This window comes from Phodopus roborovskii, unplaced genomic scaffold (assembly GCF_943737965.1).
Source record: "Phodopus roborovskii unplaced genomic scaffold, PHOROB, whole genome shotgun sequence".
Lineage (NCBI taxonomy): Eukaryota > Metazoa > Chordata > Mammalia > Rodentia > Cricetidae > Phodopus > Phodopus roborovskii.
The window spans coordinates 112,401-128,513 of NW_026125811.1; the positions used below are offsets into that span (position 1 = coordinate 112,401).

General features: G+C 40.5%; 1 protein-coding gene and 1 pseudogene across 1 annotated transcript in view; one reads left to right on the top strand and one right to left on the bottom strand.

The window, feature by feature from the left end:
• Positions 1–16,113, bottom strand: part of Reps2 (RALBP1 associated Eps domain containing 2) — a gene marked incomplete at its 3' end in the record, with an annotated part of 158,602 nt that overhangs the window by 92,252 nt on the left and 50,237 nt on the right. The window lies entirely within an intron of this gene.
• On the top strand, positions 9,186–10,043 carry LOC127217727 (proteasome activator complex subunit 1-like; annotated as a pseudogene).

A 16,113-nucleotide genomic window follows, 5' to 3' on the forward strand; every position in this document is an offset into this window, starting at 1 on the left:
CTCATTCCTGACAAGGAAGAAGCACAACGGGAAATGCACAATTGGTACTGTTAAGTGTTTCCATTGCACCTCACCCTATTTTGTCCTCCATATCCTCAGTGCCCAGCACAAGTCAATGGTGTGGCTTTGTCATGACTGTGCCCTAAGAGTCATACTTCATGATGGTTGGTCTACATTGTACCGCTCATTGAATGTCTACTGGGTTAGGTTTCACAGCCTGTAGAGTTCTCTCTTGTGTTGTAATTACTTTTATGAGTGGCTACTAAATTATCTTTAATCTTATCACACCATATAGCCAACAGTTCCTACAAGAATATAAGAGATTGTGAACTGCTCCATTCCCCCTTATTTAGCCAGGAGAATACTGGTTCAAACCTAAATCTTCACTATTATTTATCCTAGCCCTGAGATTCAGAACACAGAATATCGCAGTGGTGCTTTGCCACTCGAGAGACCCACTTTCTTGTGTTCAGCATACCCCAGTGGATGTCAGTAGGCACACTCAACAATAATATGGAAGAGAGCTTGAAAGACACAATCATAAACTATACCCAAACCCCTTAGGAAACAAATGAACAGACAAGTCAACTACATACTGGCTTCCTCTTTTCCATTCATTTAACCTTTCTAATGTCATTTCAGCAAGCCACTATTATCGTATTGCATAATATGTCAGACTGCAGTATAAGCCTAAACCAAACCACCTCACTAAAGAGAAAGCAGACATACAGGGCTTAGGTGTGATTACAAACAGCAGATTATTTTCTATACTTTATGTATAGCAATATAATATACACTAAATAACTATAATAGAATGCTCTCTAAATATATACAAATAAATCTCCCAGGTTAAAAAAATTTAATTGAGTTGGAATTTTGGTTGGGATGGCATTGAGTCTGTAGACTGCTTTTGGTAAGACAGAAGCAGTAGAAGCATAGCTTGAATTGGCTATCTCCTGTGGTTGGATTGGTGATTACCCCAGTTGTCAGTGGAGAGCCTTCATCCAGTGATTGAAACGATAGAAGCAGAGTCAAAGACCCACAGCCAAACATTGGGCCAAGCTCAGGGAGTCCTGCTGAGGAGGAGGGATTGTAGGAGCCAGGGAGTCAGGGACATCAGAGGGAAATCCACAGAAACAACTAGCCTGGCTCATGAATACTCACAGATACAACTGACAACCAGGGAGCTGGCATGGGACAGACCTAGACCCTCTACATATATGTGTAGTTGTGGAGCTTGATCTCTTTGTGGGACTCCTGGCAATGGTAGCAAAATCTGGACCTGGTGCAAACTCAGGCAAATCTCTGTGAGTTTGAGGCCAGCCTGCTGTATGAAGAGTTCCAGGACAGCTAAAGATGTTGCACAGAATAACGCTGTCTCAAAAGAACAAACAAAAAAGTACAAGAGGTGCTGTATGCCTGTAACCAAGCACTCAGGAGGTGGAGACAGGAGGGTCAGGACTTCAAGGTCATTCTTAGCTGCCTGGACAGGAAAGCTAAAACTTACAAATAACATAATTCCCCCCCCCAAAAAAAGGCAAGTAGAACACAGCTCCAATCAAATGGCTCCTAGTAGGGGGACAGGAAGCAGAAACCTCATCCAAAAGTAAGCCAGATGGAGGTGGCCTTGGTGAAAAGAAACTGGCAATCCTACCCATAGGACAAATGACAAGCCTCAAGTCTAGTTGTAGGCTTTGATGAGACTGGTTCTTCCAGCAGATGGGCCAGTAATGGAGAGGAATCCTAGTTTGTACTCTATATGATTTGAAAGGCAATGCAGCCAGGTGCCATCTTGAAAGAGAATCTTTTGTTTAAAATTCAGCTACTCCCATCCAAGTACTAACCAAGCCCGAACCTGCTTAGCTTCTGAGATCAGACGAGATCAGGAGCGTTCAGGATGGTATGGATCTCGAAAGCACATGGGGAGTGGGGGGGGCAGTGAGTGAAGAGGAAACTAGGAGAAAGAGAAGGGGAGTAGAGGAAAGCACGTGAGACCTCGAACAGTAGAACCAGGATGTATTCCTCGTGCACAAAAGGACTTTAGGGCACATCCCCCATGGAGGGATAGTTCCTTAACCTAGAGGCAGGAGGGAAGGCCTAGTCCCTACTCCAAATGACTTGACAGATTTAGATGACCCCTCCTGGAGGCATCACCCTACATGTGGAGTGGGGGGGGGAATGTGAGGGGAGGGTGGGGGGGCATGAGAGGGAGGGAGGGGGGAACTGGGATCAGTATGTAAAATAAAAATAAAATAAAATAAGAAACTTTAAAAAATAAAATTGAGCTACTCTAGAGGAAGAGAGAGAGAGAGAGAGAAAATAACAACTCAGACCACCAAAATTTAACCTATCTCAGTCCACAGGTGATTATAGAGAGTTAGCGGACCATATGTTAACAAGCATAAAACTCCAGGCAGTAACGTGCATGAGCCTCCCCTTCAGTAGCCAAGAGCAGATTTCATCAACTGCAAATAATGCAGCAGTTTGCTACTCATGAGTCTGAGATCAGCAGGTGGATCAGGCTCTGGAGCCAATTACCTGCTATCCACTGCTGTAGAACCTAAGAACTCTAAACTGCAGCCACCAGCAGGTTGGCTAATATTGGAAGTTCTCGCAAGTAAGAAGACAGGTCCCCTTCTCTGTAGAGCTCACTACAGTGATTACCTCCCACACTCCCAACATACTTGAGAGATAATCCACAGCAAGATACTAGCTACTTCAGGGAGTCTTGGGAAGATGAAGAGAACCTGCACAGCTCCAGACTACAAAGCTGAGCATGTCCAGTAAAGGTCCCTGGTATACAAAGAAAGGAAGTTATCAAAGTGAAGACAGCCATGGTGGGCATCAGGCACTTATCCAATACCAGCTTTGAGACAGTCACATGGTCTCATGTAGCCAAGGCTAGGCTTGAATTTCTGATACTCCTTCTTTCACCTCCATCTCTTGTTCTGGGATTGCAGATGTGAGGTACCATGCTTGGTTCTAAGGAAATTTTTTTATTATGCACCTAAATTTGAAGAAAATGGGGACTGGTGTAATGATTTCATTGATGCTGCTCTCTTGTGACTTTTTTCAACTAGGCCTTGTTTGCCAAGCCAATGTCATGACTTTTAAAACTGCCCAGATGGCTGCAATCATGTGGGTATTTATCACCACAGGTTCAAGGGTTCCTCAGAGCTGGCACATGCCTGGGAAGAAATAGGGATCCAACAATGAAAAGGTCAGCAAGGGGGAGGTGGGCCATGAAGTGAACTGCCAAGTCACAAAGGGCCCTCTCCATCAATTTAGAAGAATAGAATAGCAGGCTCCACAGTAATAAATAAAATTGACTAAGGACAGACTGTGCCAGGCACTGGCCTAAAAAGCAGAAACTAATGAAATGAAGAAAACACAACACATACACTCAAGCAGTCTTGACGCTAGAACTGAATTAAAATGCAATTATAGCACAGATTATTAGAGAAAATTACTTTCAGGATTCTGGCCCAAGTTTCAGGGTTTTGCATAGCACAGAAGTTCTGTGTGGCCGGAAGCACAGAAATCTCAGGTGAACACAAATGAACTGCCAGAATTATATAAAACTTCTGCTGCTTCTGGCAACTCACACTTAACTCACAAGCCAAAGGATTAGCTTTGCCGATAGTTCATTTTCTAACGTTTTTAGTGCTGTTCGAAAACAAAAGCCAGGCCTATGGTGGCATGCCTTTAATCATAGCACTCAGGAAGCTAAGATAGGAGGATCATCATATATTGGAGGTCAGTTTGAGCTAAATAGTAAATTCCAGGCTAGCCTCAGCTACATAATAAGACTCTGTCTCAAAAGATAAAAAAGAGCCAAGCATGGTGGCACACGTCTTTAATTTCCAGCACTGGAGGCAGAGGCAGATGGATCTCTGTGAGTTAAAGGCCAGCCTAGTCTACAGAATGCAGCCAGAGTCACAGAGTGAGACCCCCATCTTGAACCCCCATCTTGGAAAAAAAATGCCAAAAAGGGTAAAATTACAGTTTTGGGTTATTTAGAATTTTCCTGAGTTGATTTCAATATGTTCTATATTTGTGCAGAATGTTTTAGGCACACATGTTTCTTTAAAAAAAAAAAACAACTAATACCTTAATAACAATAGGACATACCAGGGCATTTCTAGTAAGTGGATCACTAGTATTATACAAAGATCTTTGGCATGCTGGCAGAATCAATAAGTGTAAGTTCAGTCTAGGTCACATTGGAGTTCTCCTCTTGACTCAAAACCCAAATAGACTGAAGGAGCTAAACATATTCCAGAAATACCTGCCTTGGATGAACTAAGTAATCTGACTTCAGTTATTTGGTTTCTTTTTCAAGTTCCTAATGAAGGCCTCATCCAGTTGTTATAAAATAACAAACACATCTCTCAACTTCCTGCCATCCTGGCAAGCTCTCAGCTGAAGAGCCCAGTGGCATCCAAAGCTCACTACATCTGGGTAAGGACCCTTCTTCCATATTCAGGGTCACTCTCTCCAACAGCATATATTATTTGTTTCACTGCTATGACAAAATACTCTGACAAAAAGCAACTTAAGGAAGGGTTTGCTGTTGCTTGAATTTGAGTAATCCATCATGGCAGGGAGTCAATGTCTATAGGAGTGTGAGGCAACAGGTCACACAGTATCCACAGTCAGGAAGCAGAGTGAAATGAATGCAAGAGTTGCCTGGGTGATACTAAATTCTTTCAAGTTGACAGGCAAGACTGAGCACCACAGTGGCAGAGTACTTCCCTTGTTGGCATAAGGCCCTAGACTCCATCCTACCAACACCACAAAACAAACAGAAGATAAAAACAAGTGTCACATGAACCAAATTCACTGTACAACTAATCAACCTATAGACTCAAAAAGGTATCAATCATTCAATGCCTATAGGGAGGACATTATGAAATGAATGGAGTATCTTTGGGTCAAGCAACTGAAAGATGTACTGTTCATACCTCAGTTGCCAGAGCTATATGTAAGTTAGGTCCCAGTAGCTTCAAATGTCCACCAGCATATATCTATGAAAGGAAACCACAGCTAGGGTACAGCCTCAGAACTGCTTCCTGTAGGAACTGTAGGAACAAACCACAAATCCAGCTTCATCTTGTGTGAAAAGCAACTGAGTTGACCAGCATACAGGGTAGAACTAATGAACATTTGCCATTTTTCTTTTGGCTTCCTAGCATCAGAATCCTATCACTATTCATGAAGTTGTCCACCTGCTTTCAACTAAATAAGCTAAAAATGGCAGCTACTTTCTTTTGTGTGTGGCTAGGGAACAGAATGCACAGCCCTCTGCATGCTAAGCAAGCACTCTACCACCAAGCTACAACCTCAATCCACATACTTTCCTAATTTATTGAAAGTCAAAGTCTGGGTACAGGACTAACCTTGGCCAGATACAACCCATATCTTAGTGAGCCTATAGGTTGACTAGTTGTACAATGAATTTGGTTCATTTGACACTTGTTTTTCTTTTCTGTTTGTTTTGTAGTGCTGGGAGGATAGAGCCTAAGGCCTTATGCTGATAAGGGAAGCACTTTGCCACTGTGGTGACCAATTATGACTGTCAACTTGATAGAATCTGATAGATAACAGGCATTTGAATCTTTGATGCAAAGTGGATAACTGCAACACCCAGATCTAAGGACAGTCCAACACCTGTGTAAGAAAGGCAATGTTTGTATTGTATTTGGGGCAGCCAATCTTCAGTAGCTAGAATACCAGCATCCTCACTGAGCTAATTCTGTGGTGTGAGTAGGCTGTAGTTGTGGCCCCTACAGCCCTCTGCCTGTGCATCTTTCGGATCTCCTCTGAAGCTTTCCTAGAAAGAGGTGAAACTACTGAAAAAATCCTGCAAATAGCATCTTTTATCCTTCAATTAAGCACAATTATTTCTAGATACTGTTAGTAAGAATGTTGGGAGTGACAGAAGATATGTTACAGATGAACCTTGATCATTCAAGAGCTTCCAAACCTGGCTATAGCAATTACCAACCACTGGATAACAAATCACCCCCAAAGTTAAATGCCTTAAAGCAGTGCTTCAGTTCAAAATTCTGGGGCTCAGTAATTTGGGCTGAGTTCAGCTGGGCAACTACAATGATCTAGGCGAAACACCACTGATCATCTCAGGTGGACTCACTTAGGCTTGTGCATTTATGCTATTGGGTTAGCTTGGTACTGACATTTTCCTTCACATGGACTCCCGTACTGCAGCCCATGCCTGTGGTTTATCCACACAGTGACAGAGTTACCAAAGCAGTAAAAAAAACTGAAATGATTCTTCGTGCCTGGGCTCAAAGCCTCCACAAGGTTACTTCTACTATAGACTATGGTCAACCCAAGTTAGAAGGCCAGTCAAAATACTAAGAATTAAGAAATGGTCTCCACCTCTTGAAGGGAGGAGTTGCAAAGCATTCTCAGTCTACCTCACCTGACTGATTTGTAAAGGAGAAGTTGTCACAATAGAGATAAACTTCTAGGGGATTTTCACTTATTTGGATTGCTCGCACCTAGAATCTGTGCTCTTACCAGCATTTCCACTCACCACTCCCATCTCCAGCTACAGATTCAACAACAGAAACTAAAAGAAATAAACACACATGCTGAGCCAGCCAGCTTTTAACAGCCTATCAATAGTTTTATGCAGGTCTTTCATACCATAGGGAAGGTTAAAGCACATGGACTAGGTGGGCACAATGGCTAATCCAAGTAAATCTCAGCACTTTGAAGGCTGAGTCAGGATTACTATAAATTTGAAGCCAGCGTGGCTACACACATAAAGCTCAAAGCCACCCAATGCCAGTTCAAGACCCTGTCTCAAAAAACAACCCACATGTACTAGAACCATGAGGCATTTGACATCGATTTTCTGGAGTTAGCCTCTCAGTTTTGGACCTCAGTTTTCACCCCAAAGCTCAAAAGAGAGAAAAAAAAAACAAGTACTGCATATGTATAAATGAGCGGTCTGATTACTTCAGACAGAATATTAGTTGACATCCGTGGGCTGCAGGAAAATGTAATATAATTCCAAAGGGACTAAACAAATTATGCTCTGAATTCATAAGGCTGTTGAGGAGATTTAACCAAACCCCTTCCATGAGCTGTGGAAATAGGTAGACCCCACAAACTGAAACTAAATGTTTCCCTGACAACTGAACAAAGGAAGGGAGGTCTCCATGGAAACCACCCAGTGCTTGCATCTACCGTTCACGTTATACTTTGCCTGGCATTCAAGCACATCAAATAGTGGTAAAAGCACACAGAAGCTGGAAGAGAAGGCTTTAGAAAAATGAACAATTTCCATGTTTGATACTGTGAGATTTTTCTAAGAAACACGAGGTACAGCCAGTCCAAATGTCTCAGAACGCAAATTAAGAAATCTTTGCATGGACAGCCCATTTTTAAATACACCCTGACTTAATCCATTTGGGCTTTAACAATAAACTGCCTTAGACTGGGTAATGCATTAAGGTTAGAAATTTATTTCTCCCAGTCTGGAATCTAAGACCAAGATGGCAGCAGATTCATTTTGCTAAGGGGTATGAGAGGCAGAGCTCTCTCTCTCTCTCTCTCTCTCTCTCTCTCTCTCTCTCTCTCTCTCTCTCTCTGTATCTCTTTCATTCCTCCCCTCCATAGAGGGGTGTTTCCTTGCTGTTTTCTGCCACAGTAGAAAAGACAAGCTCCGTTCGGTCTCATTAACAGAGATACTAAACACATTCATTAGAGCTCCATCTTTATGACCTAATCACCTAATGACACACACTTAAGAATGAAGCACCCCAAGGAACTGTAAAAACACTGTACTTCTTTCATAGGTCTGTATAATCATGCAGACTGCATGGCTTAAAATAAGAGACCCATATTTATTGTCTTACAGCTCTGGAGGTTGGAGCCAAACACAGAGGTATGAGCAAGCCCTCCCTCCAGAAGGCTCTAAGGGAGCATCTGCTCCATGCCTTCTGCTAGCTTCTCTAGCCCCAGATGTTCCTTCACCCAGCAGTTCTCAACTTTCCTAATGTTATGACCCTTTAATACAGTTCCTCACATTGTGGTGACCCCAGCCATAAGATTATTTTCATTGCTACTTCACAACTATAATTGTACTACTGTTATGAACCATAATGTAAATATCTGATATCCAGATGGATTTAGGCAATCCCTGTGGATGGGTCATTCAATGGGTCATTCAATTCCCTGAGGGGTTAAGAACCAATGGCTTAGATGCATCCCTCTGACAGATATGTCACATACATGCTCCCTGAATCTGTCTTTGTGTGACAGTCATAGAGCAACACTCCAAGTGTCATAGTTCTTTTTCCTGAGGTGATTTTCCTTGTTGCTTTTTATGATAGATACTTGTCCTATTCCCATCTGAGCACAACTGAACTAAATGACTTCTATAAAGACCCTGTTCCAAAGAAGACCAGATTTGTATGTGCTGAGGTTAAAAGATCAGCATATCTTTTGGGAGACATAGTTCAACACAGAACACACCACATTTATAGAAAGTATTTTAATTGATCTATTCACCATTGTTGTTTTTAAGTAAATTGATAGCTCCATTTATTTTGTAACTCAATCAAAATAGAATGTCTTCATTTGGTCACAGACTCACACATCACTACAATGAAATCTAGGCAGTACAACCTTCACTATGGGTGGTCATAGGCCAAACTCAAAATGCAAAGTTCTGTTTAAAAGGGAAGGGAATGAAAGTTGGGGGACAAGTAGAAATCTCTATCATACAAGCAACAAGGAAAATCACCCCAGGAAAGATAACTCTAACCATTTGATGAAAACTTACTGCAAAAGTGAAATCTTAACAGTTAATCAAGACATGACAGTTTCCTAAACTTAGGAAAGATTCTGGAACTGAAATTAAGAAATCTGTTTTATGTCTAACAAAAATCAAGAAGCAGGAGACAATGGATACATAAGGAAGAATCTCCCAAATCTGCAGTGTTTGAGGAGTCACATGAACCAACATGGTACTGTCTGGTAAAAACACTGAGCCGGGGCTTTGGAATATGACCAGACACAAAAGTGTATCTGTACTTCTTAGTATCTGTACTTCTCACACTAATCCTTTCATATCCAAGGATCTTTTGTTTCTGAAGTATATGTACAATTATAAGAGATGGTCCAGCCTTCCTGCTGCCTACTCCAGGCTCCTCGTGCGGCACTCAGCCCCCTGCTCCGACCATGGCCACACTGAGGGTCCATCCTGAAATCCAAGCCAAGGTGGATGTGTTTCAGGAAGATGTGTGTAGTAAGACAGAGAACCTGCTTGGGAGCTATTTTCCCAAGATCTCAGAGCTGGATGCATTCCTAACGGAGCCAGCTCTCAATGAAACAAACCTGGGCAATCTGAAGGCTCCATTGGACATCCCAGTACCTTTCAAAGAGAAAGAAGACCAGAAGAAACAACAGGAGAAAGAAGAGCAGGATGAGAAGAAAAAAGGGGGAAGATGAAGACAAAGGCCCTCCCTGTGGCCCATTGAACTGCAATGAAAAGATTGTGGCCCTCCTGCAGTGCCTAAAGCCTGAGATCAAGGATGTCCTTGAGCAACTCAATCTGGTCACTACTTGGTTGCAACTACAGATACCTCGGATAGAAGATGGGGATAATTTTGGAGTGGCTGTCCAGGAGAAGGTTTTGAGCTGATGATCAGCTTCCACACTCAAATCTCTAAGTACTTCTCAGAGAGGGGTGATGTGGTGACCAAAGCAGCCAAGCAGCCCCATGTGGGTGATTATCGGCAGCTGGTACACAAGCTGGACAAGGCAGAGTACTAGGAGATCCATCTGATGGTCATGGAGATCCATAATGCTTATGCTGTATTATATGACATCATCCTGAAGAATTTTGAGAAGCTCAAGGCAGCCCATGAAGAAACAAAGGGAATGATCTATTGAGCCCCCTCTCACAGTCTGTGATTGGTACAACAGAGACCTTCCTGCTCTTTACCAGGAACTATAGACTGCACCCAATCTTCTTCCTGCTGGGGTTTTCCCCTTACTCTGCCTCCCAAACACAATAAATACATGGTTGCCTGGAAAAAAAGAGATGGTCCAGAGAACCTTTGTATTCTTTATTCCTTTTCTCTGAATGATAATTAGGAATGCTGCTGTATAGCATCACATCTATAGTACTGACATTGATATACTCATGAACAGAATATTCCTATCTGTGCTTCTAGTTATAAGCTTTTTCTTTTTATGAATATAGGTGTTTTATCTGCATGTATGCCTGTATGCATGTCTCATACCTGAAGAGCAGAAAAGGGCATTGGATCTCCTTGATCTAGAGTTACAGGCAGTTGTTGGTGTGAAATATTACTTTAACTGTGTAAAGATGTGTTACATTTGTTTATGTTGCACAATATTACTTTAACTGTATAAAGGTGTGCTGCATTTATTTATGTTGTATTTGTTTGATAATGTAAAGATGTGTTGCTTTGCCTGCCTAAGGCACCTGACTGGTCTAATAAAAAGTTGAACAGTCAATAGCTAGGCAGTAGAGGAATGGGTGGGGCTGTGGGCAGAGAGAATAAGAAGGAGGAGGAATCTAAGCCAGGGAAGAAAAAAGAGAAGGGAAAATGGGGGAGAGAGAAAGATGCCCAGAGCAGCCAGCCAGGGAGATGTCAGCAAGCCAGACATAGAGTAGGACATACAGAATGAAAGTAAGGTAAAAAGCTCCAAGGCAAAACATAGATGAAGAGAAACAGGTTAATTTAAGTTAAAGAAAAAAAGCTAGCCAGAAATGAGTATAAGCTAAGGATGAACATTTATAACTAATAATAAGTTTCCATGTCATTACTTGAGAGCTGGTTGGTGGCCCAAACAAAGACTGCTACAAATTGTGAGCCATCATGCAAGTGCTGGGAATTGAATCTAAGTCCTATGCAAGAGAAGCAAGTACTCTTAACTGCTGATCCATGTCTCTAGCTCCCATGTATACTTTATATTATAAAGATTCTATAAACTTTTGTGTCCTGGTTTCTGTATTTACACAAATATACCTTTCTCTGAGATAAATTCCCAGAAGTGCACTGTTGGATTATGTGCTAGTAGCATGCTTATTGTTTTGTAGGAACAGATGAGCCATTTTTAGAGAGCCCTTATATATATTCTATCAGCATTTCATAATGCTCTTGTTTTCATTTTAGCCATTCAGATTGGTATGTGTCAGAATATGCAACTATATCTCATTGTGACTTTAGTTTTTACTTCCTTAAATGCTGAGATGTTGGGCATCCTCCCATGTGCTTCTTCTCCCTCTGTATATCATTCTCGATATAATATCCCTTCTTTGTGTCTCTAGCCTATTTCCTAATTAAACTGCGTCAGTTTTCATGTTGAATTTTTAAAGTTCTTTTATACTCTAGCTATGTAACTTGAAAATATTTTCTCCCAGTCTGTAATTGCCTTTCATCTTCTGAGGAGGTCTTTCTCAGTGTAAGTGGGTGTTTTTTGTTTTTGTTTGAAACCTAATTCCTCCTTTATGGAATTATAGCTTTAGCTTCAGATCTAAGAGATGCCTAGTCCAATGTCCTGAGGTTTTCTTTTTCTTTTTTTCCTTCATATTCTAGGGATTGAGCCATATCTGCCTCCCACTCTGTTTTATTAAGTTTTAAGTTTTACATTTACATTTGGGATCCATTTTTTAGTTGGTTGGCTTTTAAATGGGGAGGGGAAGGATTTTGTTTGCGTGTTTTTTGTTTTTGCTGTAAAACATGAAGTTCAAGTCAAGGCTTATGGTTTTGGTTAACAAAAAGACAATCAACAAAACTGGGGAAAATATTTGCCAACTATTCATTTGTTACCAAGTTAATATCCAGAGCATAGGCTGGGCACAGTGGCTCACACCAAAACTCCCAGCACTCAGGATCATGAGTTTTGAGGATAGCCTGAGATATATAGTACGTTCCAAGCCAGGCTACATTTTAAGACCCTGTCTCAAAAAAAGCACAACATCTAGAATATATAAAGAGCTCAAAGAACTAACAACAACAATAAAATAATCTAATTTAAAATAGGCAAACCATCTGAAATGGCTAGATCAGACTGGCCCCTGGCAATGTCTGTGGGACACTGTCTTGATTGGTGATAGCACTATTCCTTGGAAGGTGGGTCTGGGCTGTATAAGAAAGTAAGCCAGAAGCCAAGCACGGAAGTACACACCTTTATTACCAGTACTAGGGAGACAAAGGCAGGCAAATCTCTCGGTTTAAGGTCAGCCTGGTCTACAGAGTTCCAATTCAGCCAGTTCTACACATAGAAAGTAGAAATCTTGTCTTGAACAAAAGAGAGAGTAAGGGAGGGAAGGAGGGAGGGAGAGAGAAAAAGAAAAGGAGGGAGGAAGGGAAGGAGTTCCTGCCCTGACTTTTCTTTATGGTACACTATTACCCAGAAGTCTAGCTGGAATAAACCCTTACATCCCCTAAGTTGTTTTTGGTTATGGTATTTTATTACAGTGACAAAAAAGTAACTACAACAGAACCAGAGGGACTTTATAGTAAGTAAAATGAGTCAGACATAGGACAAGCATAGCACATTTTTCTTTTCATAGATAGGCACTAAAGACAACTTGAAAATATAATAGAATTACTAGATACTGAGAATGTGGTGGAAATGGAGTGGTTAGATTTAATCAATTCACACACTGTGTGTGTTTGTGTGTGTGTGTGTGTATATACATACATACTCTCAAACACACACTCACATACACACACACACATATATTTATTTATTTACCACCCTAAGATCCACTATAATACATACAATTAAAATATGTTAGTAAAAAGTTAAAAGTGCTATGTGCCTGTAGTCCCAGCTACTCAGAAAGCTTAGAAAGAAGATATCTTAAGCCCAGCAATTCAAGACCATACTTGGCAACATGAGAATTCATTTCAAAAGTAAATTAATAAATAAATGGGTAAGGACTCTATAGTAGAGTGCTCTTCTAGCAAGCACAAGGCAATAGGATAACAGCTGAGTGCCAGCATCCAAGAAATCAAAAATAAGTGGGCCTATTTCTAGGTTCCTCATTGTGTTCCATTTATCAGTGTTCACCCATTGCCACAGCCTTGACTGCTGTAGTTATACAGTACATTTTGCAACCATGTGACTAATTCCTCCTAACTTATACTTCTTTTGTAAAATATCATTAGTTGTTCAATATCCTTTGTAGTTTCATATAGATCTTCTTGTTGTTGATGGTGTGTGTGTGTGTGTGTGTTTGTGTGTGTGTGTGTGTAAAAATTTTTAGGGCTGGGGAGATGGCTCAGCAGTTACTCTTAAATGGTTACTCTTCCCGAGGTCTTGAGTTCAATTCTCAGCAACCACATTGTGGCTCACAACTATCTATAATAGGATCTGCTGCCCTCTTCTGGAATTCAGGTATACAAGCAGAGCACTCATATACAAAATATAAATAAATTTAAATTTAAAATTAATATTTATATATTAAAATAATCTTGCTAGGATATTTATAAAATTATCTTAAGCCTGTTTCTCAATCTGTAGAGAATTGAAACTAATTATTCTGAGTCTTCCAAACATGACTATATATATTTACATCTATTAAGATTTATTTCAACAGTGTGGTTTTTAATACATGTGTCCTTCAAATGCTTTGCTAAATTTACTTTTTATACTTTTTGACTGATGGTATGTGGTATTATATGTATTCTCATTGTGGAATCTAAAGCATCATATATACTCAGCTGTTAGTCTATCATTGAAACATACTCTCAATCCAGGTAGAATATTTTTTCATCTTTACTGTTTACGTGTTCATAGCTAGTATATAACATATTCATTTTGAACATTTATCTTGCATCTCACTCCTTCCTGGATTCACTTAGTAGTTCTAGGAATTCTTTTACTGGTTTCATGTTTTTTTTACATAGGAAATCTATAAATAGGGAGTATTTTATCCTTCTAATTTGTATGTTTTCTGTTTCCCTTGCTTTATTATAATACTGGCTAGGAATCACAACATAATATTGAAAAACAATGATGAGAACAGATACCCTTGCCTGAAATTATTCCAGGGGCTGGAAATGTAACTCAGCAGTAACACATGTTTTCAGTATATGTGAGACTCTGGATTAATCCTAAGTACCAAAATAACAGATCCTAGAAAGAAATTCAAGCGTGTAGCCACAAATAACCATGTGTAGTGGAATGCATCTATAATCCCAGAACCTTAGAGGAAGAGTAATGAGGACAGGAGTTCAAGGCCAGCTTGCACTGCAGAGCAAGCTCAAGGCCATCCTAAAGGGGATGTGGGAGAAAGGAAAGGATAAAGAGACAAGGTAAAGGGAGGGGAGAAGGAAAAACAAAAGGAAAAAATGTCAATGACTTTAAATTAGGAAGTGTCCTGTGGGCCAAATTTGCCCTACCGTCTGTTTATATAAATAAGTTTCATTGAAAATTGGCATGCAAAGTCATTTGTATATTTTCCATGGCCACTTTGGCACTACAATAGTGGAGTTGAACAGTTGTGACAGACCATATGGCCTGCAGAGACTAAATATTTACCATCTGGCCTTTACAGAAAAAAAAACTGCTAAACTCTCATCTGAAGAAAAATGACTGCATAAAATAATAATGTCACATAGAGTACTAAATATAAGATAAAAATCACATTTTGGGGGGGAAAAGATAGGTAAAGTTAACAGTCCTTGTGACCTGGGTATGGTGGCACATGCCTGCAGTTCCAGCTATTTGGTAGGCAGAGACAAAGATTTGGAAGATTCAAGCTCAGCCTGGACAATATATTGAGATCATCATCATTTCGGGGAGGGTAGTTGGGCATGACAATACACCTATAATCCCAGCACTTACATGGTAGACACAGGAGGATCGGGAATTCAAGGTCATCCTCAATGACCCAGTGAAAAGTCAGTCTGTGCTACATGAGACCCTAATTCTGAGGGGGGATTGGAAATATAGTTCAGTAATAGAGTGCTATAGGGAAGAGGCCCTATGCTCAATACTCAGCCCTGGGGGTGGGGGAACTTCTTTGCATTCTCCAGAAAAAAAAGATAAACACTAGAGCTAATACTTCCATTTTTACAAAATATCCCCTAAATATATGGTATTAAGTTCTTTTTTTTTTTTTCAAGTCAAATAGCAACAGAATCACTTACCTGATAGCACAAAAGGGACAGCAAGGAACTACACATCTACGATAAATCCCTCTTGAAAACATCCACCAGTACAAAAAAATATATATATCTACCCTTTGCTTTTCGTTGCAAGTGGTCCATGCCATGCTAGTTTGCTTGCAACTGGGAGCTGGGGTCCTGAGAGATTGAATTTACAGAGCTGAAACTACAAAAGTTCAATTTTGTCCTTTTACTTCCAAAAGGCCATACTAGTGAGATCCTATGCCATTTGCTTCCATTGAGCAGGTTAGTTCTAGTGACCAAGTAAGCAAGTCGCCAAGCAGAAATTCAAGTGCTGAGCCTCACCTACCAAATGGCAATAACAGCTTTTCCCCAAATGAGCCCTTTGAAATCACATACATTCTTTGGCTCCTCAAAGGTGAAGTGTGTCAAAAAGTAAGCTGAAATAGAAGAGTACACAGATACATTGTCAAGCTCTGTTTTCTCACTTTTTAGATCCCAATGTCCTGCAAACTGATACCAGTATGTAGCACGGTAACAAAATCTATTTTAATCTAAGAGAATTGGGAGACTTCCAAAGAGCACTGACCTGAAAAATCTTGACAGAGCAGAGGAAATTGATTTTTTTTCCAAAGCCATGCAAAGGATTACACTCAGATTTAGGCCAATAAAAGATTTATATTCCACCAAGATCCCAACATAACATTACACACACACACACACACACACACACACACACACACACACACACCAACAACACGCTTATGAACCACAATAACTGACACACATCAAAAAGCCCCAAACAAAATTCAGCTCTTTTTTTTTTCTTTTAGCTTGGTTTTCTGAGACAGGGTTTCTTCTATGTATCTGTCCTGTCTGTCCTGGAACTTGAATTCACAGAAATTCACCTGTGTCTGCCTCCCAAGTGCTAGGACTAAAGGCATGCGCCATGACTGCCTTT